At 39.3% G+C, this 26,568-nt stretch overlaps 1 long non-coding RNA gene across 4 annotated transcripts in view; it reads left to right on the forward strand.

The window, feature by feature from the left end:
- Window positions 1-5,737: 5,737 nt before the first annotated feature.
- LOC123462266 overlaps window positions 5,738-26,568 on the forward strand; it is a 39,862-nt gene continuing 19,031 nt past the window's right edge. For 2 of the 4 annotated variants that reach the window (XR_006638178.1, XR_006638181.1), the window contains exons 1-8: window positions 5,738-5,889; window positions 6,569-6,680; window positions 7,839-7,990; window positions 9,586-9,644; window positions 12,768-12,853; window positions 15,817-15,899; window positions 16,562-16,634; window positions 18,903-18,996. This is a non-coding gene — a long non-coding RNA (uncharacterized LOC123462266). Of the gene's footprint in view, window positions 5,890-6,568; window positions 6,681-7,838; window positions 7,991-9,585; window positions 9,645-12,767; window positions 12,854-15,816; window positions 15,900-16,561; window positions 16,635-18,902; window positions 18,997-22,727; window positions 23,543-26,568 lie in introns of those variants that run through there. The other 2 variants (XR_006638180.1, XR_006638179.1) reach the window with 2 other exon arrangements.

Raw genomic sequence — 26,568 nt, forward strand, 5'->3', positions numbered from 1 at the left:
ATATAAAATCAATGGCTATCAAGATTAAGCTAAAATCATTTGTTGTCAAACGGTGTATATTTCTTTCAACACAGACTTGCCAAGTGTTGTATTAGAGCTTAGCTGTTTGGGCTCAACAAAGACCAGATTCTCCTCTACTGTATGTGAAGTAACTGTCTCATTTCTGGCATATCAAGTCCAGTTCTTATAACAAAATTAACTCTTAGGACACATTCCGTACTTTAGGATGTATTCCCTACTTTAGGGTACAGCCTCATGCTCACACAATGGCTCTCATCTGAGAAAAATAATTTCAAGCTCTGTGGTTCTGTTTCCAATGTTTCCTGTATAATTAGTACCCACACAGTTATCTGAACTAATCAAAAATGTTTTCAAACACAGGTGCTAAGATTTTATGCTGTCTTTTATTAAATATTTTATATTTATTTATTTGACAGAGAAAGAGAGAGGATGAGATAAAGAGAGCAAGAGCGAGAGTAAGCGAGCGAGCGAGCGAGAGAGAGAGAGAGAGAGAGAGAGAGAGAGAGAGAGAGAATGGGTGTACTAGAGCCTGCAGCCACTGCAAACAAAGTCCAGATGGGTATGCCCCTTTCAGGAGAGCTAACTTATTAGTCAAGAGGTGGATGATGTAGATTCAGTTTACACACTTTATTCACTCTTCACACATGTTAATTAAGCCAATTCCCTTTTCCTTATCCTCTCAATTACACTAGCCTTCTGGACTTAACCCCCTGGGGCACTCACAAGCGATTTCACTTGGTCTGCAGGTGGCAACTTCTGGGTCTGGGCCTTGCTCCTCTCCATACCAGGCTGCTGAGGAGACAGAGACGTGGAGTCTGCTTTTCTGAGTTGAGTAACAATTTCCTGAGTCTTTGTTGGAATTCTTATACCCATTTTTTCCTCATTCTGGCTGCTGGTAGCCACCTTAGGGTTATCTCATTTGCATATCAACATGCAGAGGGTCTCTGATCTTGTCACCTGGTTGCCATGGTGACCTTGTTACTGCTGAGTGAGTGCCCCATTTCTACTTCTAATTATTGCTTCTAGCAGTTCACATTTTTACTTCTAACATCCCATTTTTACTTTTAGCTATTGCTCCTAACAGCCCCCTTGTGCATCTGGCTAACATGGGTCCTGGGGAATTGAACCTGGGTCCTTGGACTTTGCAGGCAAATGCCTTAACTGCTAAGCCATCCCTCCAGCCTCTTTATACTGTCTTACTTGTCATTTTCTGACAATTTCTAGGTTAAATTGATTGGTTAAATTTGTATTCTTTTCAAGATTGATAATAGGTTCTGCCTGTATTTGTAAGTATTAGATATTTAAAAGTTATATGTCTACTTTCTTTTTTCTTTTAATTATTTTTTATTAATTAGTTTTGTACTCAGTGAATACAGTCAAGTTGGTACCATTGTTAGGCTTAATCATGTCCTACCCCTCTCCCTGGCCCCTCCTTGTTGAGGAATATGGGTCATGCATTGTGGAGTTAGCCCACAGTTATGGGTAGGGGAAATGTCTGCATATCATGATCCAACATGCCAGATGTGGCTTATACTGCCATAGGACAACAAGAACTTAAAAGGTTGGGCAAAATGATTTTAAGAAGCTCTTGTGCCATTCTTTAAATGTATTTCAGTAATCATATGTGCTCCTTATGTACATACATACAGGTTGATGTAATTTCCTATATAAATGTATTAATCACCTATGTAGAAGCCAAAGCCAATTGGAATCATGGGAGCAAAAAGGCCAATATTTTGGCCTGTGCTCCCATGTAATGAGGCCACTGGAGATGATGGGACACTTCTACACTGGCCCCCTGGCAAGTCACCTGTCTTCCTTATCAGGGAGGATACGGAGACCCAAACAAAAAATTGGTGTACAGTCTGAAACAGGAAAGTCATAATTGACAACAATCAGTCCTCCTGGCTTCCCAAAGAAGGGAAAACTACCTTGTTAGTGTGGCCCTGACTCCTCCTAACAGACAGAAAACACAAGTAAGCTATAGGGCTACTTCTGGGTCCCTAAAGTCTCCTTTGGAGAGCCATTAGTGACTTCTAAAATTATTCATTGATTAAATTTTGGCTATCTGCTTGGTCATAAACACTCAGAAATGTATAACTACAGATAAAGAGATACCATAAATATATGAATGGCCTATTAAGTAATACAATAAGAGCTTTCCAAGAAGGGAAACAAACAAGACCTTAAGACATGTTGTCCCCATCTCTAATAGTTCTAATTCTATAATAAGAAAATAGAACAATAGATATCAAAAGTGTTATTTTCAAATGTAGACTATATATAGATGTATCTGACTAAAGGCTGCTTAATTCAAAAGACTTCCTTATACTGGTAACAATGGTTAATTTCTTCTAATTTATGCCAGGACATGCTTAAGTGAGTTCTGAGACCAAAAATATATTTGTACAGCCTTAATGGCACCCAATGGCTCTATGTTACCAATCTTTGACCCTGACTAGCCCTGGATGAATTTGAAAAGGTACAGTATCAAGGTTAAATATTGGGTATATGTTTTTGATAACTCTGCTAATATTTCATCTGTTTTACAAGCCATATGGAAGCCGATTCAGGTCATGTCAAATACTACTGTGCCATTCTATGAACAATTCTAGAAGAAAATCTCAGCCAGCTCATGCTCAGATGGTCCTGAGACAGTCCATCTCTGTTTCCATTGAATACTACCCAAGACCTAGAAGTCCACAAGAAGGATATCCCTGAAGGTGACAAGTTTTCTCTGTGCTCACCTCTCTTTAATTCCTTAGTTTTATTCTTTCTCTGCAATGTTCTCTTCCAACACTATCTTCCTATACTACACCAATACACTTCTAGGATCCTTTAGAGTAGTCTGGAAGAGATGCTAACTGCTGCAACTCCATGCCCCATTCAGCAGGAAATAGTGAACAATATGACTGTATCATCCCCTTGTCCTCTAACAGCAATTAGAGTGCCTTCTCATGAGAGGGAGAAATGAAGGGGAGTAGAGTTACGGTGACTGAACCCCTGAAGGTAAAAAGGACTAATTAATCCATGCATAAATGTTTCTTCTCTTGATTTTTTCACAGGTGTATCTCGGTGGGGAAGAGGAAGCAGCCTATTAGCTCCATCCATACCAACTGAGAGAAATTCCATCCCTCTGATGTTAGGCCCTGGCCTGACACTGTCCCTGAGTGCCTTTGGTGCTGGAGGAACCACTCTTGTCCAGACTAACCACTTCATGGAGGACTTCCAAGACAAACTTGACCAGGCCATGATATCCACTACCAACAGCTTCAAATCTCTCCAGAGACAATTGAACTCTCTCTCTGGTGTGGTACTCCAAAACCATTGAGCCTTAGACATCTTTACTGATGAACATGGGGTTACATGTGTGGTCTTGGGAGAAGAATGTTGTTTTTTTTCTTAATGAATCAAACATTGTTGAACAAAATTTTAAGACCCTCAGGAAACTCCACAAAGAACTACTTGACCACTACAAACCTGATGACCCCACCACCTGATTCTCTAACCCTTTAGTCACTTGGCTTCTCTCCTTCCTTGGTCCCCTTCTTGCTATAGGAACCCTGTTACTGTGGCTCAAATTTCTCAGACAGTAAATAACTAACATTGCTAAAGTTACTACTGATTAGGTCCTTGTACACCATCTAGCTCTATCTGGACCTATGATAGACTATAGAGATCTCACTCAATGTGATGATACTGCCCCATTATAAAAACAAAGGGGAATCTGTTAGGCACAGGTGAGGGCCCTGGGCCACTGAGGGTTAAAGTGGGCCTGAACTGCCAGGCCCATTGGCTAAGGGCCCTGGGCCACAGGAGGTTGCAGCTGGCCCAGACCCCAGCAACTTTGGGTCCTGAGGCCAGCAGGAGTGGAGCCACTTCCTCTCTGAGGATGCAGCTGGCCTGGACCCCGATAACCTCGGGCCCTGAGGCCAGCAGGGGTGAGGCTGCTCCCTCCTCCAGCCTTGGACACCTGGACATCCTAATAAGTCTTAGGTTCTGTTTTCCTCAGAGCCTTGTGATCCCTTGCTGCTTGCCAAGAATGTCCCTATATGTTAATGAGGCATCAGCCAGCAGCCTTCACAGAATTTCCCCTGCAACCATACCCTATACCTATTCCAGCCACTACTTAGACCTTGTGACCTTTTCTCGCTCACCTGTGACATCACTACATGCTAATTAAGCATCAGTGGGACCTTTGTACTAACCAATCCCCTTATGACCCATACCTCATCCTGCTCTTTCACAAATACTTATAAACCCATTTCTCTGACAAATCAACAAGTTGCTCTCTGAAGCTGCCCCCTGGGTGTATTTTTTTTCCCGCCGCACTAATGGACACTCGAGACCCTGTTCCACAATTGCTCCCTGGATGCCTTCAGGGAGCTGGTGCACAATGGCCCCCTGAGGAACCAGGGATCCACAGGCCCATGTCCACTGATTCCACCACTTCCCTAACCAGCGCTATTAGTTCGTGCCCAATTGTTCAAATGCATGAGCTTGGTGGGGGACATTTTACACTCATAACCTAACAAATATTTAACAGTTTTGAGAACAATAAGCTTAAATTCATAAATATTGGGCAAGTATATAAATTAAAATTAAATGACTAGTTATGCTCCATGCCAAAAACTTATATCCTTATAGCTATAAGACAGAATATTTATAGAATTTTTCCTAAGAATCACTCAATGCCAATCAATTCACAGCCATAGAAAGTGTCTTAAATGAGATGTGGTCATTGGCTGGGAAGTAGTTGGAGCCCCCTAACTGTATACTATTTAAGCCCACAGTCCTCCGCTTAGGCTCCCTCCACAGTACAAGCAGCACACCCTCCTGTACCTGGTGAGCATGCCCAGAGGGCTCGTGACGTCCCTCCTGAGGGCACTGTCATAAAGTGAAGGAGTCAAGTCATCTCCTGTCCCATCCCACACCCCATAAGTTTCAGCCCTATAGTAGTCAGATCTCAGCCTTCACTACATAATCCCAACAGCAGCCTAGATAATGTGAGGAGGAATGTACCTGTAGAGGGCAAGTAAGTTAGTTTGGATTTACTTTATGATGTGGATATGCTTGCTAGAAATCTCCATTTCTACAGCCATGTGCTGGCCTGTGTACCTGAAAGAGATTCAATTGTCCAGTTCATTGATTAAAGGCTAGACTCCATGGTGGCTTATGATACAATGAAGTTGAAAGGCCAGAAATTCCTTGATTTAATGTAAAGGAAGGACTCAGGAAAAACAAGGAAGTACAGATGAACTGTTTTTTTAAAATAATATTTTACTTATTTATTAGAGAGAAAGAGGGGAAGAGAGAGAGATACAGAGAATGGGTGTGGCAGGGCCTCTAGCAACTGCAAATGACTCCAGATGCATGCGCCACCATGTGTATATGGTCTCCTTCAAAAATTGCTTTGCAGAAGGATGAATTCAGAAAAGGGAATTGGGTGACTATCAAGTTTCATTGCAGGTGTATTTTTCACATGTGCAATTAGCTCAGAATTTCCAAGAGGTGGGTTCTTGGAGTCCCATCTGATCCTACAACGCTCTTCCTACGCTTGGGTGAACTTCTCTTCACGAAGTCCGCCTCTCCTGCTTCGCGTTTCTGAGCTCAACTACAGGGGTCGAGACATTTGTCGCCGGCGCGCATCGCAGCTGGCGTGCGCACGCGCAGTCAGATTGATCCCACAGCGCCGCCAGTCGGGCGGGACGCTCGGCGCAGGCTGAGGGCGGCCGGGTGGTGGCGGCGGTACCGGCCTCCGGAGCCGTCAAAGGCCTGAGCCTTGTGGCTGGCAGGGCCTCCGCAGTCCAACAACCCGCTGTCCCGTAAGCTGCAGAAGGTCCTGGAGACACGGCTGGATACCACAAGGTAACCACGCCCGCGGCCCTGCTGCTCCCGGAGGAGCAGGGGGAGCCGCCGCGGATCGGGCTTCGGGGCCTAGTCCTCCGTGGGCCGAGATGCTGGCGGTCTGAGCCGGCCGGGGCGGGGTGAGGAGCCGCCAGGCGCCCTGGCCGAGCCACCGTGGCGCAGCTTTGAAGGGAGGGTGCGTGTGTAGAAAACTGAAACAAGCTGTCAAGAAGAATTTCACTCCCTCCCATGTTACGGTGGAATCTGAGAGTCAAACATGGGTCCTTAGGCTTCGCAGGCAAGCGCCTTAACCACTAAGCCATCTCTTCAGCCTGATAGCCAACATTTTAAATAGCATAACACAGAGGTTGGAAAGTTAAGCCTGTGGGCATGTGTTAAGTGAATTCAGGTGTAAGAATTTGTATCTGGAATTTCAGTTGCTCTGGGTTTGACTTTGTTCTCTCCTCTACCCTCTCTAAGATACTGTCATTTGATGGCTTTAAATAGCAAAATCCATGACTTTCATTTTCAACCCCATTCCTGACATCCCTTCACAGCTTCAAGTTGACAGTTAACTGTATTATGCCCTTCCAAATGGATTGCTAATCAACCTGAAAAACAATTAGAAGTTTTATTTTTCATCATCATCATAATTAGTATTTTTATATCGTTTTTTAAAAGTTTTATTTGTTTATTTCAGAGAGAGAATAAATGGGCATCCTAGGGCTACTAGCCATTCCAGACTTCAGACACATGTGTATCTGCCTTATGTGTGGCCTGGGGAATTGAACCTGAGTTCTTATGCTTCACAGGTAGGCACCTTAACTGCTAAGTTCTCTCTCTCTCCAGCACGATATCATTGTTTGTTTGAGAGTCTCATGTGTTCCGTGCTGGTTTTCTACTTGCTATATAGCCAAAGCTGTCCTTGAACTTCTAAATCCAGGTGCCTGGACTATTAGGCTGCACTACCATATTTGTCTCTGAACTACTGAATTGCTGATCTTCCTGCCTCCACCTCCTGAGTGTTGAATTTGCAGGCCTCTGCCACCATGCCCAACTACCTCCCTAGCTGGATCTGTTCTTACAAGTAGTGAAGAGCATCACCATTTACCCACTGAATAAAGAAGCATATGAATAAATTTTTAATAAATATACTATGCAATCCATTAAGAAGTCCTTGGTCTCTCCCTTGAAGAATAGTTTTTAGATTTTTTTTTTTATTCACCTGCACTTCAAGCATCTTGGTGTATGACATGGTCATGTGTCTTGGTAGGTTTATTATTTATTTTTTATGCCTATTTCCGCTCATGCCCCCCATATCACCTATTCTCTTTGCAGAGTTGGAATGAACTTTTAAACATACAAAGCATATTACTCTACAACTTAAACTCTGTAATAGCTTCTGTCACACAGGCGTTTTTTCTGCTACCCTAGGACCTACACATTTGCTGTGTCCTCTGTCTGTAGGCTTTGCCCCATGTTTGGCTCCCTCTTACCCCAGGCCTCAGTTCCTATTTCATGTTAGAGGATTCTTCTCCAGTTCCTCTTGTTTTTCTTCCAGTTACTAATTTTGAAGCCTGGAGGCTACCAGTGGTACTTATTTGTACATAAATGCTTCTGGGGATAGTTTGAACATATACAATTATTTACTGTGTAAATGCTAAAGAATTTCCTCATATAAAAATTAATACATCATACTTTTCTTAGCCAATCCCTCTTACATGGCATTTTGTTATTTTTGGTCTTTGCAATTCTGAATAGTTCTGTAGTGGATAACCTTGTACATATGTCATTATATGTAAATAAATGTGTTACTGTGTTGTAAGTAAGCTTACTGTTCAGTAATTTGAAAGTAATATGCATTTTAAGAAATAAATTATTTGAAAATGATTTTATTGCACTTTGGCTTGAGATTATGAAACCATTTAAAAGTCAGTGCCAATAGTTTTCTTCTGTTGCCAATTGTATAGGAGATGTCTGAAGCTCTCAAGGCAATTTCAGCCTTTTTTGTTGAAAATAGTTTGGGTGCTTGAAGAAATTTACATGGAGATAAATTTACATGGAATGCAGAAGTTTATCTATCATTGACGAATTTGTAAGCATTTTCAAGGAAGTGAAGGAGGTATGTAAGTTCTTTTCATTTAGCATTTATTAGACACTATATGCCTGGTGCTGTGATAAGTGGTGTTTCAAATTAAGTTGACATATTGCCTTTGAATCATGGTCAGTAAAAAACAAATTGCCCTGTTGTATCTGGGTTTTTATTTAAATCAGTGTGATTTCTGAGCCTGTCACCTCTGTGAAGAATGGATATTTAAAAAAAAATAACATTTGTTCTAGAAAAGTAGAAATTTCAACTTCTTAACAAAAAGCAACATTTATCTGCATGGTTTTCCAATACAAATATTCCCTTATTGGATAACCTTGCCTTGGATAATCACTTCCTAAAGTATGTAATTTTCAAACAGTATCAACTATTTCATTGTATAAATAACAGTTCATCATACTTAGATGTAGTTTACTCACTGTAGGGGGAAATTAAGTGCTATTTGTTATGGTACATTTTGCTTATTATATAATATTAATATTGCTGTGTAATATTAACAGTAGTATACAAATTATGTAAATGTGTTCTAGGTGCTTTGCTTTAAGTAAGGGCTTAATAACTCATCACTTTTAATGGTTTGCTAGAACTTCGTTGTGTAAATTTTTTCTTGTAAAAATTGTCATAAATTATATGTGTCATATGCAACATGTTTCAAAGGGCATGGTTTTGGGATGGCTAATTCTAACAGGTGTTATGTTATTTCACGTAGTTATCATTTTTGTGGTCATAAGATAAATCCTTAGCATTATTATTCCTATTCAAAATAATTCCATATTTATGAATTAGGGAGAGAAGGAAAAAGATTCTAGAGCAGAAATTTATGATCATGTCCTTTTGTAAATTATATTTATGCACATGTGTGTGCGTGTGCATGCATATGTACAGGCACACTGGATTCTCTTGGTGCTGCAGACAAACAGAAGACACATGGGCCACCTTTTGTGTATGGCTCTAGGTGGGTGTGGTTGGGTAATTGAGCCCAGGTCAGGAAATTTTGCACAAAAGCACCTTTAACCACTAAATTGTCTCCCCAACCCCTATTCTCATAGTCTTGTTACCTTTGCTAGTTACTGTTGCCAATTCACATTTTCTGCATATATACTTTTTGATTCCCAACCCTAATTATGTTTTAATTGCTTTCATCATAGCTATTTTTAAATTGGAGGTATTTTAAATCTCAAGCAAGGTGTCTTTTTAATTTTTTTTCAAACTGTCTTTCCAATTTGTTGAGCTCCATTCTAGCATTTAAGTGACTCAATTTATAGCCCCACATAGAGGTCTTGTGGTATGTAGCTCAGCCTGCCTATAATTGAAGTCATGTTCTCCTTGGTAACTTGCTCTTCTGTTTTATTGAAGAGCACCATGAGCTATCCAGTTCCTAGTCAGCACACAGATATGCTCTTCTTTCTTGTCCTACAGTGTAGGAGGAATGTCTCTGATTAGAGGTTGTACACAGGCCTTGAAACATCTATTTCAGTTGTTTGGACATTTTAAAATGCCTGCATTCTGGAGAAAGTTCTTTATTGCTTGCTTGGCCTTCAGTAGTGGTTCATTTTCTGAAATATAATGAATATAGAAGGTACTTATGTTAGATATATTTATAATTTCAGGCAGCAAAGGAACAAACTTAAGATTTAATAGTAAAAACAACTAAGCTTCAAGCTGAAAGGTAAGTTTTTCTTCATACTGCACCTCCTTATTAATTTGGAAGTTAAATGCAAAGAAACTTGTAGATAATGCTAAATCAAATGAACAGAATATACACTGAGGATATAGCACTTGATGCACAATCATGAGGACCTGTGTTGGAATGCCAGCCCCTCTGTAAAAAGCTGGACATGGCTGCAGACACTTGTAACCCGAGGGCTGAGAAAGTAGAGACAGGAACATTGCTAGGGGTCACCTGTCAATCTGTTGAACAGATGGTGATATTCTGTCTCAAAGAAAGACGGCAGAGGAGTGATTGAGTAGGACATGCAGTGCGCACATATGTGCATGGATGTGCACATTTGCACATAAACTATACACACAAAATGAAAGTAATGTAGAATGTTTTTGAAAACTCATGGAAGACATCAGGTCATAAGCTCTATCCAGTTGTAATGGAAAGTTAAAAGTAGTTGTTTGGGAGCAAGTTAATGTTGGTTTGAGAAACTGTTTTCATTTTGGAATAGAGGCTTGCCTGTGGTAGAGTGGGACATTGGATGTCCCGCTCCGTCACTTTTTTGCCTGATCTTGTTTTGAGTCAGAGTTTCTTTTAACTGATTCTGGAGACTCATTTAAATGATTACAAACCTGATTCTCGGTCTCTGCTTCCCTGTGGGACTGGAGTTATAGGTGTGTGTGGGCCATGCCCAGCTGTTTTACCTGGCATTTGCACTTGGGTAGTCTCAGCTCCATCAAGCCCACATGCTTTTGCAAAGAAGTACATTTCACTGCTGAGCAGTCTTTCCAGCCCATCTCTTGCTTCTTACTATGATTAATCCCTTCTGATAAAATAAAATTCTGATTAAGGGTAAATTGTGTAAATTCATTACTCTGGAAGCTATAGGCATTAGGAGTCACTCTAGTAGTCACCAGCTGTTTACATGCTTTCTACCTGTGTGATTTGCCTATTCTTGACCTTTCATATGTGCTTGGAACCATTCAGCCTGTGGCTCTGGTGTTTAGCTTCTTTCATTATCATAGACCTCTTCAAGGCTCACTGATGTTACTTGATTCTATTTATGGCAGAGTAGTTCTTTCTGTACAGCTATACTATATTTTATTTATGTGTTCACCTGGTAATAGTTGTTTGAATTATTCTTGCTATTTGGCTGTTATCAATGATGATGCTATAAATATTTACATACAAAGTTTTGTCCAGACAAGTGAATTGTTCAATCTATCAGGTGTAAACCTGGAATTTGAACAACTGCCAGCCTATTTTCCAAAGAAGGCTCACAGTTTTACATACCTTCCAGCAATGTGTAAGAATTCCAGTTTCTGAAAATCCTATGTTTTTTGAAAAAATAAATTTATTGACAACTTCCATACATATGCACAATGTACCCTGATCATAATCCCCTCCCACCACCCTCCTTTATTTTTCTCATCTCTCACCTTCTCCAGTGAACCCCCTCTTTTTTCCATCTAGTCCCCCTACTATTTTGATGTCATTTCATTTGTCTTCCACCATCATCAAGATGACATTTTGATATTTGAGTATTATATAGGTCTTGTGCAGGCAATGACAGCTGCCATGTGTTTATTATACACTGGCCTCTTTGAGGAGGCAGTCTTCCAAAGCACTCCTTCCCATCCCATGTATAATCAAACAGGCATTCCCATCCCTTTCCATCTCTTCCTCAATAGTCCTGAGCTTTAGAGTGTGTGATAGAGATGTCTCAGTGCTGTACACTCCACTGTCACTTTTTCTTATCACTTTGGTTAGTTTTGAATCTCTCCAGTGGTCACTGCTTTCTGAAAAGTAAATCAAAAATCAGAGCAGCACTAGTAGATGGACATAAACATGAATGTTTAGAGGAGAATATGGTAGTCATGACATCCCGATTTAGGCAAATGACAGTAGTTTCCTCCCAAGGGCATGTGACTATTCCAGGTATAGGCTTTTGACTGGGTTTTCAGGATCAGGCATGAATTCCCTCTTATGTAATGGGCCTTAAATTCAATGGGATTATGTTTTTAATGGTGATATATTTTGTGAATAAAACAACTATCAAACCATTGACTGTCTAACAGTAACTGTGAAACTGTCAATGTTTACCTGAAATTGCTGCTGATAAGGCTAAAGAGTAATGGGATTTTCAAAGCACATTAGAATGTACTCTATCATTGATTTAAAAAATTGCTAAACACTTTTTTGGTAGCACTGTGGACTTCCTTTGTTGTAGATATTTGGGTATCTGTTTTATAGGCATAAAGCCTAGATTGACTTTTAGATTCAATTATTTATATTACTTGGATTCAGTTTTAACAATCAGGAGATATGATCAATATAAATAGCACTAGTTTTAGTTAAAATGAAACTAAAGAAACTGATTTTTTTTGCCTAATAATTGATTCATTGTTGAGCTTCTGTTCAAGTAGTTCAACAAGTAACTTATGTCTAGATTTGTCCACCCTTTCCAGTTCCTTACGTCCCTCCATACAGATTGCACTCTAGCCTGAGTGCTTTGTTCTAATTGCCAACTAGTCTACTTAGATTATAGTCAGATAGTATTGTTTTTATTATCAAGAAGAAAAGGTAGGAAATACTAAATAACTTTATTGACTTATAAAGTATTAGTAAAGGAGTTCTTGACTTCTCTTTCTAACTAGCAGATCTCAGTTTTGGTTCCTACATACTTCATGTGAAAATAACCAACTTTAGATGTATTAGTAACTAAGAAGAAACTGGTTAACATCAAGGATATTTTTATCCTGAAAAATAGCCTGGTTAAATAATAAATTATTCAAGTACTTGTGCAAGAGATTGCAAATTTGTAATGCAGGTGTCATTTGTGAACTTTTTTTTTTTTCCCTCCATGGCACAATGATCAACTCCTTTTATTGTGTGCAAGTGTCTGGGGTTGAAGAATGTCAGCTGAGTTTATCTTTGACATGCTTCATGAGCTTGTACTGACTTGATTGAGTACATTACTGATGAGCATCTAACATCTGAGGTAGAGACAGATAAAGCAGTAAAAATCTTTCTTACCTTTGTTTTTACAAAATATGATGTCAGAGATATAGTTGGCTTTATAGTTATGCAAATGCATAACATTTGCTATTTCTTGTTTCTTTGTTATAGCCAAAGACTAGAGATGAGGGCACAAGTTGCAGATGCCTTTTTATCCAAGTTCCAACTGACATCTGATGAAATGATGCTACTACAAGGTACAAGAGAAGGTCCCATTACTGAAGTACCCTTGCTTTCTATTAAAATCACTTGAAGTATACTAATTACAGATGTTATGAAAAAGTATTTTTTTGAGACATAGTCTCATGTACCCCATCATGGTCTTGAATTCTTTCATAGTTGAACATGACCTTGAATTTTTGATCCTCTTGCCTCTACCTTTCATGTGCTGGTATTACAAGTATGTACCACCACTCCTAGTTTATGCAAAGCTGGGATCAAACTCAGGGCTGTGTGGATGTGAAGCAAGCTCTGTACTAACAGAGCTCATTCTAAACACATAGAAAATACCAATTAATTATTAGCTAATTAATTTATCACATGTGTTTTTGGTGTGCATGTGCATATGTGTGTGGGGGTGCATGTGCACATTTGTGCATATTGTGTGTGGAGACCAGGGGACAACCTCATGTGTCATCTTCAGGTACACCATTCACCTCTTTTGGAAACAAGATGTCTCACTGGCCTCGAGCTCACCAGTTAGGTCTTGCGTGGGTATTGGTAATCACTGTGGAGTCATGAATGTACCAGTCCGTTTCCCTCCCTATGGCTCTTTCATTCTTTCTGCCTCTCTAAGAGCAGTGTTTCCTGAGCCTTGGAGAGTGTGGTAGAAATCTTCTTTAGGGTTGAGCTGTTGATAGACTCTTGTTTTCTGTTTTGATGAGTATCTCCTCAGTGTCTACCATCTTTTCCTCAGAAAAAGTTCTCTGGCTAACAGTGAAAGCAGTGCTCATATTCAATCCCCCACTTCTACAGTGTTCCCTTGACCTTGGGACAGGACGGTGATAGAAATGACTTATCCCATGCTAAGCAGTCATCTAGAAAAAACTTTTTAAAAAGCTTTATTTTCCCATCAGGACAAAAGTTTGATGTGAAAATATTTCTAAATTTAGAAGTAAAGACACATATTTTACTACTTACTACTTACATAAGTAGTTTTTTAATTAAAAAATGTTAATTTATTTGAAAGGGAAAGACTGAGAGAATGGGTGCACCATGTCCTCCATCCACTACAAACGAACTCCAGACATATATGCTACCTTGTACATCTGGCTTTACATGGGTCCTGGGGAATCAAACCTGGTACCTTTGCCTTTGCCGGCAAGTGCCTTAACTACTAAGCCATCCCGCTGGCCCTTTACTTTTAAATTTGTGTTTGTTCAAAGTCCTACATATTTTTAAGGTATAATACAACACGGTTTATGAAGAAATCCTGCATTACTTCTTGTCCTCCCCACTTGTTAACCCTCTGTCAGCCCATTTCACCTGCTAGCTGCTGCTTTGTAAATTCTAGAGTGTAGATTCAGGGTTTGTAATTTCAAAGAATGTGCTCTGATGGTCTGTGGGAAATATGGGAAATATATATATATATAATATATATATTATACAATATATATAATATATATAATTATATATAATATATATAATATATGATATAATGTATATAATATATAATTATATAATATATTATATATATAATATATGTATAATATATATATACACACACATACATACATACATACATACATACATGCATACATACACACACACACACACACACACACACACACACACATATATGGCAGTTGCTTGTCACAAAATAGGAGGATTTAGCCTCTTAGATTCTCTGTTCCCTTTCCCAACATAGAAAGGTATACACAGTTTCATCTTTTTAACCTCTTTTAAATTAAATTAATATATTTATCGGAGGGGGGAAACAGATAGAGAGAGAGAATAGGCACACCAGATCCTCTAGCCATTGCAAATGAATTCCAGACACATGTGCCACCTTGTGGACATGGCTTACGTGGATACTGAGGAATCGAACCTGGGTCCTCAGGGTTCAGAGGCAACTACCTTAACCACTAGGTGATCACTCCAGCCCTTTTCTCATCTTTTTTGTTATATTACAGTATAGTAATATATTTTCTTTAATTACAGTGGTAGTACATTGACAAATATATTTATTTATTTATTTATTTTGGTTTTTCAAGGTAGGGTTTCATTCTGGCTCAGGCTGACCTGGAATTCACTATGTAGTCTCAGGGTGGCCTCAAACTGTTGGCGATCCTCCCACCTCTGCCTCCCGAGTGCTGGGATTAAAGGCGTGCACCACCACGACTGGCTTACTGATTGCTTTGTGTTTTTTTTTTTTTTTTTTGATAACATTTTGTCTTTACTGAATTAGGCTTACATTTTCATCTAATTTGTTTTTCTTTGCAAACTGATAGAATTATTGAACACAAAAATGATAGATTTTATTTTTTAAGTTAGTTTGTTTTACTTGAAGACATATGATTTGTTTAGAAAGGCATCTTTCAGTCTCCTTATTGGAAAGAGCCATGAACTTTATCCTCTTGTCTGAGGTCAAAGGGCAAGATAGGGGTGAGATTTGTCTGAGTGTCTCTTAGTGGTTTACTATGTGACATAGTGGAAAGTGAAGCCCCATACATTTTTTCAAAGGAACAAAATCACTCATCATTTTAGCATCAGTTAGCACATGTGTATTTACTGAGCATCTTTTCTATGCACTTTGTACTTCTCTTCTTGGCTGAGGGCATCCATGAAGCGTAGCAGAAAACACAGCGCCTCTGTGTGCACAGTGCTGTGATGTCTGCAGTCATCACTTTGGTCTTGCTTGTGTGGCGACCTTTGTGTTTGCATTTCTCTCCCTGGATTATGCTTCTTGTGGACTGTTTGTTTATAAATTTTTGCAACTAAGCACACTGTTTGGCACACAGTAGGTGTTGAATAACCATAGGAATCAAAATAAGAAGAAATAAACACCTGGTATAAAAATGTGAAGACAGGTAAGATAGTGAAATATGATTTGATTTGAATAAGAAGATTTTGTTTTCCTTTTGCAGTGATCTTTGATTTAGAGAAAAGTGGTTTTACTTGAAAGCATGGTTGTCTTAAACTCATATGCTTAATTTTGAAGGATTTTTTTTCAAGGCATTAGGAAGAGTAAGAGATTCATAATGATTTCAAAATTCTCTTGCATACCGAGCAACAAACAGCAGGGTAAGTGTTCATTACATGAATTGCATTGCTACTTACTTTTGTATGCTTTGAAAGACATTTTGTGAAATAGTAATTTATTTTTTATTTGTTTTTGGTAACAGGGGAAGTTATATACCCTCACATGTTTAAACTAAAAGAACCAGTGTTATGTAATGAAATTAAAAAATGATATTTATTTAATTGTAAATGATTATTGAAAATTCACTTCATAATATTATATTGAATTAATATGGTTTAGCCAGGTCACATTGTAACTAAATGGAAATAATTGAGTGCTTAGATATAGCTGCTGATTAAAAGTTTTTTCTTTTTGCCAATTTCATGCATTTATGTTTTGATCATATTTTGATTATTACCCTCTCTTAGGCCACTGTCAGTGTCACTAAATTCCTTCTTTTCAACTAATCCTCTTCCTACTTTCATGCTATTTTTCCTTTATCTCTTTCTTTCTTTTCTTTTGTGACCTACTGAGTTAAATTAGAGTTGCTTGCATGAGCATGGGTTAGAATATATTTATTGGAATATGAGCACCTTACCAGTGTTTACACAATGAATAAGATGACGCTCCCTCCTCCAGTAACCATCACTTGTCAATAGCTTCTCTAGGGAGAGTGGATTTTACAAGTTTAAATTGTAATTAATATATATATATATTTTTTTAGTTTGGAAATTATGGAAGAAATGGCCTTGCTTCAAGAAACAGCCTATGAAAGACTACTGACTGATAGGCTCAGAGTAAGCAATGTTTACCATTTTATATAGTTTCATGAATATTAGTATTTGAGCATAAAACTTAAAAAATTATTTATTTATTACTATTATTATTATTATTATTATTGCTTTTTTGAGGGTCTCACTCTAGCTCAGGCTGACCTGGCAATCATTTTGTAGTCTCAGGGTGGCCTCTAACTCATGGCAATCCTCCTACCTCTGCCTCCCAAGTGCTGGAGTTAAATTTTTTTAAATATATTTTTATTTTTATTTATTTGAGAAACAGAGATACAGAAATAGGCAGGTAGAGATAGAGAGAGAATGGGCACACCAGGGCACCCAGCCACTGCAAATGAACTCTGGATGCATGTGCCCCCTTGTGCATCTGGCTTACATGGGTCCTGGGGAGTTGAACTTAGGTCCTTTGGCTTTGCAGACAAGCGCCTTAACTGCTAAGTCATCTCTCCAGCCCTAGTGCTGGGGTTAAAGGTGTGCACCACCATATCTGGCAAATTATTTATTTATTTATTTATTTTAAATCCCGTTTCCTTGTGGCCCTTCTCAGTGGTGTTATGGTATTCATGGCGGGGTCATAAAAGCCACAGTCAGTCCCTATGGGTTAATGGGGGAGGGGACCATGCCTTAGGGTATACCTAGTGACTCTGTGGCTCTTAGAGTCTTTCTAGCTCCTCTTCCACAATGTTCTCTGAGCCACAGTCTGCCTGTTGGCAGTCTGATTTCATGTTGAGTTCTTTATAGTCTCTGGATTTCTGCTTTGATGGGTTTTTATTGCTCACTGTGTCTGCCACCTTCACCCTCAAGCTGGTTGTCAGATTAGCAGTAAGAGCAGTATTAATGTCACCATTACCTCTACAAGCTGTGTTGTGTACTGGCAGATGTGAAATAGATGGCAAGTCTCATGGTGGACTGTCAGTTATCATCTTGTCTTATCGATGGGTCTTGGCTCTGCTCCATTTTCTCTGCTGTCTGTAAAATAAAGCATATTCTTCAACCAGGAGTGAGAGCAGCTTGGTTTAAAGGGGGTGTGCAAAGTCATTTTAGAGAGATTTGTTGTGAGAGCCTACTCTTCTCCAGAGAAAAATGGGGGCTTCTCTCTGAAGTCTGAGTTTCCTGACTATGGGGATATGACTTGGTTTCCAGTACTAGATATGAGTTCCCTCCCACTGAGAGGGCCTCATGTCCAATCAGAGAACAGTTGATTACCCGCAGAGGCTGGGTGCCACTATTACACAAGTGTGTACTTCTTGTCTCCTGCTGGTTGATTTCATAGTCTTCAGGGTCTCCTACATACTAATGCTGTTGGTTACCAGTTTTCTTCCAACAGCTCCTGTAGGGCTTTCCAGCCCTATGATGGCTGGCCAGAGGGAGCTAGTTTCCTTTCAGTTCCAGCATGGTATTTCAATTTCCTGTGACCACTGCCTGTGGTCTCCTTTAGCAATAGGGTCTTACTTTTTAGCTCTGGCAGGTAATCAAGTGTTCTGGCAATGGGCTACATTGTTTTGGGGACCTCATGAGTCTTCTTAGACAACATCAAGTATAAAACTTTTATTTGACCTATATTTGTTACATATTTTCTCATGGTTGAAGAGATTTTACTTTTTTAAATTTAACTTTACTTTTTAAAAAGTTATACTTGTTATTTTTTGAGAGAGACACAGAGAGGGAGAAAGAAAGAGGCAGAGAGAGAAAGAGAGAGAATGAATGGGCACGCCAAGGCCTCTTAGCCACTGTGAATGTATGCCCCCCACCTTGTGGCCATGGGTGTCATTGCACGCTTGTGTTACTGTTCTGTCTATAGGTGGGATCTGGACAATTGGAACAGGAGTTCTTAGGTTTTGCAAGCAAGAGCCTTAACTAAGCCATCTCTCCAGCCCCAAAGGTTTTACTCTTTTGTCTTCTTTCCTATGCCCCCATTTCACTCCCTGCAAGGCTCAGGGAACATTATGGAAAATGTAGTGGACAGTTTGTAAGAACCATAGGGTAGTAGGTAAGAATACTCTGAATTGTCAATTTTTGTTTTGTTTTGTTTTTGTAATAATAACATACAGATTTGCAGTGTACCTAACTGCATATGTAATCATTTATAACTAAAATTGAGTTTTTCATTTTGGTTGACAGTCTATATTGGGTTGGCTTGGCTTATTCTCTGTTTTTCTAAGCATGTTCCATCAGTAGGACATTAGCTGTACAATTTAGACTTCTGACATACAATGGACATAATAAAGAAGTAATGTTTATTGAACTGATATGTTAATGCTGACTGTATTTCAGGTGAATGCAGAACATTGACACAAGAATCATGTGATGTGTCTCCAGTATTAGCTCAGGCTGTGGAAGCACTATAGGATAGACCTGCCTTACATAAGTAAGAAATCCTACTTTTTCTTTGGTAATTACATTGAGTTTTAGTACTATCAAATTCATATGCAGAATACACAGTAATTATAATTTACAGTGGTATTTTCACTTTATCATACCAAAGTCATTGAATACTGCACATTATGAGGGGAAGTGTATATACCCTTGTCTCTTTCTGGATTATCTTATTTAAAATGATGTGTTCCAGTTCCATCCTTTTTCCTGCAAATAAGATTTCATTCTTCTTTATGATTGAATAATACTCTGGTGTATATGTACTGTATTTTTTGCATGTATGTCGTATGTGTGCATATGTGTGAACCTGTGTATACATGTTACGTATTGAGAAAGTCTATCACTATACCCAGAACGCACCAATTTGGCTTTTTTAACTAAGTAGTTTGCCCCATTTATCATCTGTCTCCACTTTTGAGTGCTGTTTTGACATTGAGGGTATGAGCTCTGATTTCCAGCGTTTTTGCACAGCAAGCACTTTATCTACTGAGCTTCTTCCCTAGTCCTAATGCTAAATTTTTATTCATCTGTTGATGAGTACCTAGACTGATTTCCTGTCTTAACTACTTTTAGTATTACATTCATATAGGTACATTTTCATATTCTCCACATATATAACAAGGGGTGGGGTTGCTGGGGCATGTGCTAGTTCTATTTTAGTTTTTTGAGGAATTTTATGTAATGGCCATATTAGTTTACATTCCTGTTAATAGTATGTAAAACTTCTCCCCCCCCACATCTTGACAAACATTTGTTTATTATATTATAATTATTAATTTTTGTGTGAAACGGTTTTACTCTGTAACCCAGTTTGGCCTGGGACTCAGTATGTAAACCAGGCCAGTCTTGAAATTGTGGCAACCCTCCTTTAGCCTCCTAAGTGCTGGGACTAGAGGTATGTGCCACCACAAATAGCTTATTACTGTTGTAGCCATCCTAACTCTGGGTAAGATGGTTTCTCGTTGTAAATTATGATTCTTGAACAGATACAAGTTTTCAAGGTGGTTTCTTGAGTCAGATTTCCTCAAGAAGCTGTAAGCTTGTTTTCTTAGCTGTAAAGTGAGGATCAAATGAGGAAAGAGGTTATTTTACAGGACTGTTGGGAGGCCTCATCTAAAGGGCACCAGGAACTTAGGAATGTCACATCAGGTGCTTAAGAATAATGCCAGGTTAACACTAAATTTAGACTTTGTTAAAAATTATTTTTAGATGTTTCTAACTGGCAAACAAGTACCTAGAAATGTTAGCAAAGTAGAAGTGACCTTAAGCTAATATGGACAACAGGGGAAACCTGGGAAATCAAATAGAGGACAGACTTACCCCTGAAAAGCCTGAAGCCAGGGGAAAGAATGGCATTTAGAGGATCTAGGGATGTCCAGAAATGGAGTGGGAAAGTAGGTTTGAAGACTAGCTGACTAGGATATGATGGATGCTAAAGAGAAAATTAGCCTTAAGTAACCATCTATTTTCTAAGGGGTAGTTGCTTTGTTAGAAAAAAAATTAAAAAGAAAAAGAAATGCTTCATGCGGACCCACCAGGTGGCAGCATATGAACTTTATTTAAGTATATGTAATGGCTTCATGCTTTGTTGACCAATGTTCTGCATCAGATATGGAGGCATCATATGTAAGAAAAGTATCAGTTATCAAAATCTTTGGAAAGTTAATAAAGCCCTGGAGTTGCCTAATTCAGGGCTACTTAATGGTGTATAACTATGATGGTAATGTATTACAGAAACTTATTTTTAAAATTTATAATTCAGCCAAGCATGGTGGTGCACACCTTTAATCCAAACACTCGGGAGGTCGAGGTAAAAGGTCAACTGTGAGTTTGAAGCCAGCCTGACACTGACATAGTGAATTCCAGGTCAGCCTGAGCTAGAACAAGACCCTACCCCTACCTCAAAAAACCAAAATAAATAAATAATTAATTAATTAAAATAGAAAAAGTTGTAAATGAGCTGAGTATGATGGTACACGCCTTTAATCCCAGCACTTGAAATACAGAAGTAGGAATATTGCTTTGAGTTTGAGGCCAGCCTGGGGCTATAGAGTAAGATCCAGGTCAAGTTGAGCTAGAGTGAAACCCTGCCTTGAAAAAAAAATGTTGTAAGTGGACATTTAAAAAATTGATAATTTACTCTAGTAAATCTTCGGAACATAAATTATTTCAGAATGAGCTAATGTGTGCAATGCTGTTTCTTTTTCCATTCTTTATGAGTTGGATTTTGAACAGATTTGCAGAATCTTTTTTATTTAATATAGATAGGCATATTAAAGATGGGGGGGTAGGGAAGAGGCACTTACTTACTGGCTATGTTCAATTCTCCAGTAGCCATGTAAAGCCAGACACACAAAATGACACATTCATCTTGAGTTTATTTGCTGTAGCAAGCAGCTCTGGTGTGCCCACACTCACTCTCTCATGAAAAAATAAATAAAAAAACTTTCTCAAGTAAAATGAATAAATCACTCAGAAATAACAAAGAAATAAGAAATTTTTTAAAGATGGCTTTTATTTTCCCAAGAGGCACATTAGCCTGTGCATCTTTAACATTCACTTATAAAAAGCTACATTTTGAAAATCTGTCTTTTGTTGGGGAGTAGTGTGGTTTTGGTCTAACAAGTTTTTCTCTGTCTCTGAGAAGGATGTTTCATGTCTGCAGATAATGTTGATGGTTCTCTGTGGTTCATTCCTTGTGCCTGGTTACACTTAAATTACATTTTTGCTGCAGGAGGAGGAACAGTGTTGTTAAATGCTATTGCATTTTATGATGCAGATAAATCTCATTGTTGACAGGTGTGGTGACTATACCCCACTACAATTCTAGCAGATTCACTTGTTTCTCATGTCACTGTGGTTTCAGTCAATGATCCTAGGAACAGAAGTTGTGTGTTTTTGTTTTTGTTTTGTCCACCATTAACACAATATGGATTTTTCATTATACCAGTAGGACCTCAGGAAAGCTTAGCTTTGTATGCATAAAAAGTTAGGTTATTTTCTTCGGCATGCTAAGTAGTCATCTGGTCATCAGTTCATGATTTCAGCATGGCTCCATTTAACAGAAAGATGTGTCCACGTGAAACAGGTCGGAAGAGCACAAGGAGAAACAGAAATGAACATTGTAGTTCTAAGTTGTCTTAGAAACTAGACACAACTATGAGGTGCTTGTGTAGCTTTGCAGCACCTTGCTTGATGCAATGCTTTCCCACTCTGCATGCTGATATCACTGAAAAGAAGTTCTCAACCATTTCCTCTGAACTGAACACACACACACACACACACACACACACACACACACACTCAGAGAACCATAGCTAGTTAACAGCAAGTGCTCTCTATTCAAGAGAAGATACTTGATGTATATGCATGGTTGGTTAGTAAATTTAAAGAGCAACCAATATGTCTCAGTGGAGTCAAGTAAGTCTGCTAATGGATAGCCAAGCTTATGCTCTGCTTCCATGTGTACACACATTAACATGGATAAACACAAGTACACCAAAAAGGATAGTAATGTTATTGAGGGGTGGTTTTTGGTGGTAATTTATAGCAGTATCATGGGAGATAATTTTTTATTTAATAAAATAAAAAAATTAAGATATGTATTTCAGCCTTTTAACCAGATTTTGAGAGGTAGTTATATGGCTTTGTGTAAAACATTATGTTGTGGACTGCAATGAATCTGGAACTAGAAAATTCAGAATTAGCTTTGTTGTCTTCCAGGTCCAGTGCTCTGTCCTTCATCAATGCTGCTGTTTTAGACTCAACCATATTTTCTTAGAAGGAGCAAAATTTGTGCCTATCAATTGAGCTTTCATCATGCCAAAATGACTCCATTTTATTTTAAGAGCAGTAGCTCCTGAGGGAGTACTGAAAGTAGCTTTAGATATCCTGCTTGTCTTAGAAGTAGTCTGTTGTGACTGTTGGGGGAAACACAGCTGTTTCTCATGTGCAGTGTTTCTTCTGGGTACGCCTTAAACGAATTTGGAACATCCAGATGGAGCACAGTTGTTCAAGGTTTTATTGATTGTCTTACAAGAGGAGGCCCATTGAAATACACTCCCATGACCCTCTGAGATGCAGCGATCAACAACATTGAAGGGTTTAATGCTTCTTCCTGAGACTTCTTTACTGACACAGTTTTCCTTATGAATGTGGGAGATATGCTGGCTGGCTATATCAAGCTACTGCTTCTGAAAAGGAACAACTGTATTGAAGCACGTGACCACACAGGGTGGGTGCACTGATGTTCCTGCTGATGCTGCACAGAGAACATCCCAAGATGTTGTGTCTTTCCTCTGTTACTAGTACCTCACACCTAGATGGAATAGAAGCATCCAGTGTCTCCATGCTCCCTGGGCTCCCTCTGACACTGCTCATGGACATTGTCCTCCAGTGTAGTAACCATACTCAGCCCTCCCTGAGCCTTTGCTCCTTGACTTCTCTTGTTGCTTTGGGGGGGGGGGGTTGACTCAACTTGTCTTGTTGGAGGGTCTGTCATACTTTATGTCAACTCTAATCATGGCACTTAAGTCAAATTACTGCTGTCTTCCTTATATCAAAGTAATCAGGCTGAGTATAGTATGGCTTCTGGCATTAAGCTGTGCTTTATTTGTTTGTTTGTTTTTTAAATACCATATCTACTTAAAATGATTGTTTTGGTTTCAAGATAGAAGAGTGGCTGTATTTGATAGCTGCTGAAGCCTTATCTAGGATATTTTAAAAATTTGTGACTTCTATAAGAGGTGTATTAGTTAATTGTTCTGGTTGGTGTAACAAAATGCTTGACAAAAAGAAACTTAAGGGCCGGAGAGATGGCTTAGCAGTTAAGGCATTTGCCTGTGAAGCCAAAGGACCTAAGTTCAATTCCCTAGGACCCACATAAGCCAGATGCACAAGGTGGCCCATGCGTCTTGAGTTCATTTGCAGTGCTTGAAGTCACTATCATGTCAATTATCTCTCTCCCTGTCTCTCTTTCTGTGCCTCTTTCTCTCTCTCAAATTAAAATAAATTTAGGACTTCTGGTCAAGATGGCATCTGCCTAACCTCACCTCACCTCATGGGGAAGAAAAGGCAAGACCCTTAAGGTTTGGGGGAAGGGGTATTTTTTGTTTAGGGGTTTGCTGATTCTAGTAGGCTTCCAGTGTGAGGGTGTGGAGGAGCAAAATAGGGAATCTGCTGAGTCTTATGCACTGGGGTTGCCCACCAGTCCTCCAATCCCCTCAAGCATCCATCATAGCCACAGTCCCAGTAGGAGGTCCCTCCTGTACTAACTGCAGGCCAAGTAAACCCAAGGTAGCAAGCTAGGTCCACCACCCTAGGCTTTCCCATCACTGACAGAGCTCCATGGGTGCAGTTGCCATCCCAATTGCCATTCCTGGCCAGCCTTGCTGACCCCCACGCATGATCACCATTCTTGCCTAGCCTTGCTAACACCTGCATGTGATCACTGTTCCCTCACAGCCTTACTGACCCCTGTGTGAGATCACCATTCTTGCCCAGCTTGTGGACCCCTCATATGATGGCCATCCCCAGCCAGCCTTGCTGACCCCCGTGCATAATTGTTGTTCCTGCCCAGCCCCTCTGTGCCCCGCACGTGGTCACCATCCCACTGGCCACTGCCCCTTCCCACCCCCAAACAGGGATCCAGGTTAGTGTCTCTGATCTAGCATTTCTGAACTCCATGGGTGATCTCCATCTCACTTACTTTCCCCCCCGCTCACCCCTGGGAAGCAGGCTACTGACCCACACTGTAGGCTTCCTGAAAAATAGCGATACAAAAAAGGAATAGCATGAAAAATCAGATGCAAGTAAATCCAACCAGATTGCCCAGTTGCACAATGGATCTCTGTAATCAAAATATAGAAGAGACGATAGGATCAGAACCCCAAAATGAAGAAAACTATGCAATCCTGGTGAAGCAAATAGCAGAACTTGTATAAACTCAACAAAGGACCAATAATTGTATGAATGGTGTGCTCACTCAATTAGACCTACTAGAAAAGAACCAGGAAGGATTCCTAAAACAGAAGGAGAGTGAAAAAGAAAAGAGGGTCTCAATAACCAGCTGGCTAAGCTCAATGAAGACATTAAAAAAAATTCAAGGATGAACTCCAAGCAACATTAAGAAAATCAGAAAATAATATGAAAAGGAGCACAACAGAGGATTGGAAAGCAGTAGAAAATACAAGCCAAATTGAAGAAGCCCAAAACTATAGAAGCTCTCAAGAGTAGAGTCAGCTGTGTGGAGGACAGAAACTCAGAACAGGAAGACAAAATAGAAGAAACTCTTTGTGAGTCAAAAAGTCTAAACTGGTTCAAAAATTTCTGTGAACAGAACATGAGGGAACTGTGGGATGATACCCTTAAGTGTCCCAACATCATGGGAATACCAGAAGGGGAAGAAATACAGACCAAATGCATGGAGAACTTATTCAACAAAATTATTAAAGAAAACTTTCTCACTCTCAAAAAGAAAGTTCCATCATGTTACAAGAAGCTAACAGAACTCCAAACAGACTGGACCAAAACAGAAATTTTCCAAGACATACTATCATTAAGACTCATTAAACATGGGTCACAAAGAGAAAGTCCTAAAGCAGCTAGAGAGACAACATGTTACATCTAAAGGAAAACCCAGCAGAATTACTTCAGACTTCTCAATGGAAATCCTAAAAGCCAGAAAGACCTGGAATGGAACACTACAAAGACTAAGAACCTCTGGCTTCCAGCTGAAACTACAAAGCAAAAGTATACCTCATAATAAATGGTGAAAGAAAAACTTCCCAGGATAAAACTCAACTTTACAACTAGATGAACACAAAGCCAAAATTACAGAGAGTGCTTCAGGGAATGCTCCACAGAGAAGAATCAAATAGCCAACCTCAAGTGCCCATGAGAAGCAGATCATAAGAACCAACCTCCACATAAAACCTACAAAGTCCAGGAAAACACCAAACCATACAAATCACCACAATATGGCAGCTATTAAATCAAACCAAGCTAACAGCGTGGATCAGATAATTAAGACCCTTCAATCTGCTGTGTGCAAAAAAAACACACCTCACTAGTAAAGACAAACACCTACTCAGGGTGAAAGGGTGGAAAACGATATTCCAAGCAAAAGAAAGTAAGAAGCAAGCAGGTGTAGCTATACTTCTATCAGATAAAATAGACTTCAAACCAAAAGTAATCAAAAAAGATAAAGAAGGCCACTACTTACTTATCAAAGGAATAATCCAACAAGAAGATATCATAATCATTAATCTTTATGCACCAAACACAGGTGCACCACAATTCATAAAGCCAAACCTACTTGACAACAAAACAAATAACCACCAACAGCATCATTGTTGGGGATTTCAATACTACACTATCAGCAATAAATAGGTTATCCAAATAGAAAATTAACAAGAAAGTAAGAGAGCTCAACAATACCATAGATAAATTAGACCTAATGGACAACTATACAACATTCTACCCAAAATCCACAGATTACACATTCTTCTCAGCAACCCATGGAACCTTCTCTAAAACAGACCATTGGGTCATAAAGCCTGACTCC

Source organism: Jaculus jaculus, chromosome 7 (genome assembly GCF_020740685.1).
Source record: "Jaculus jaculus isolate mJacJac1 chromosome 7, mJacJac1.mat.Y.cur, whole genome shotgun sequence".
Classification (NCBI taxonomy): Eukaryota; Metazoa; Chordata; class Mammalia; order Rodentia; family Dipodidae; genus Jaculus; species Jaculus jaculus.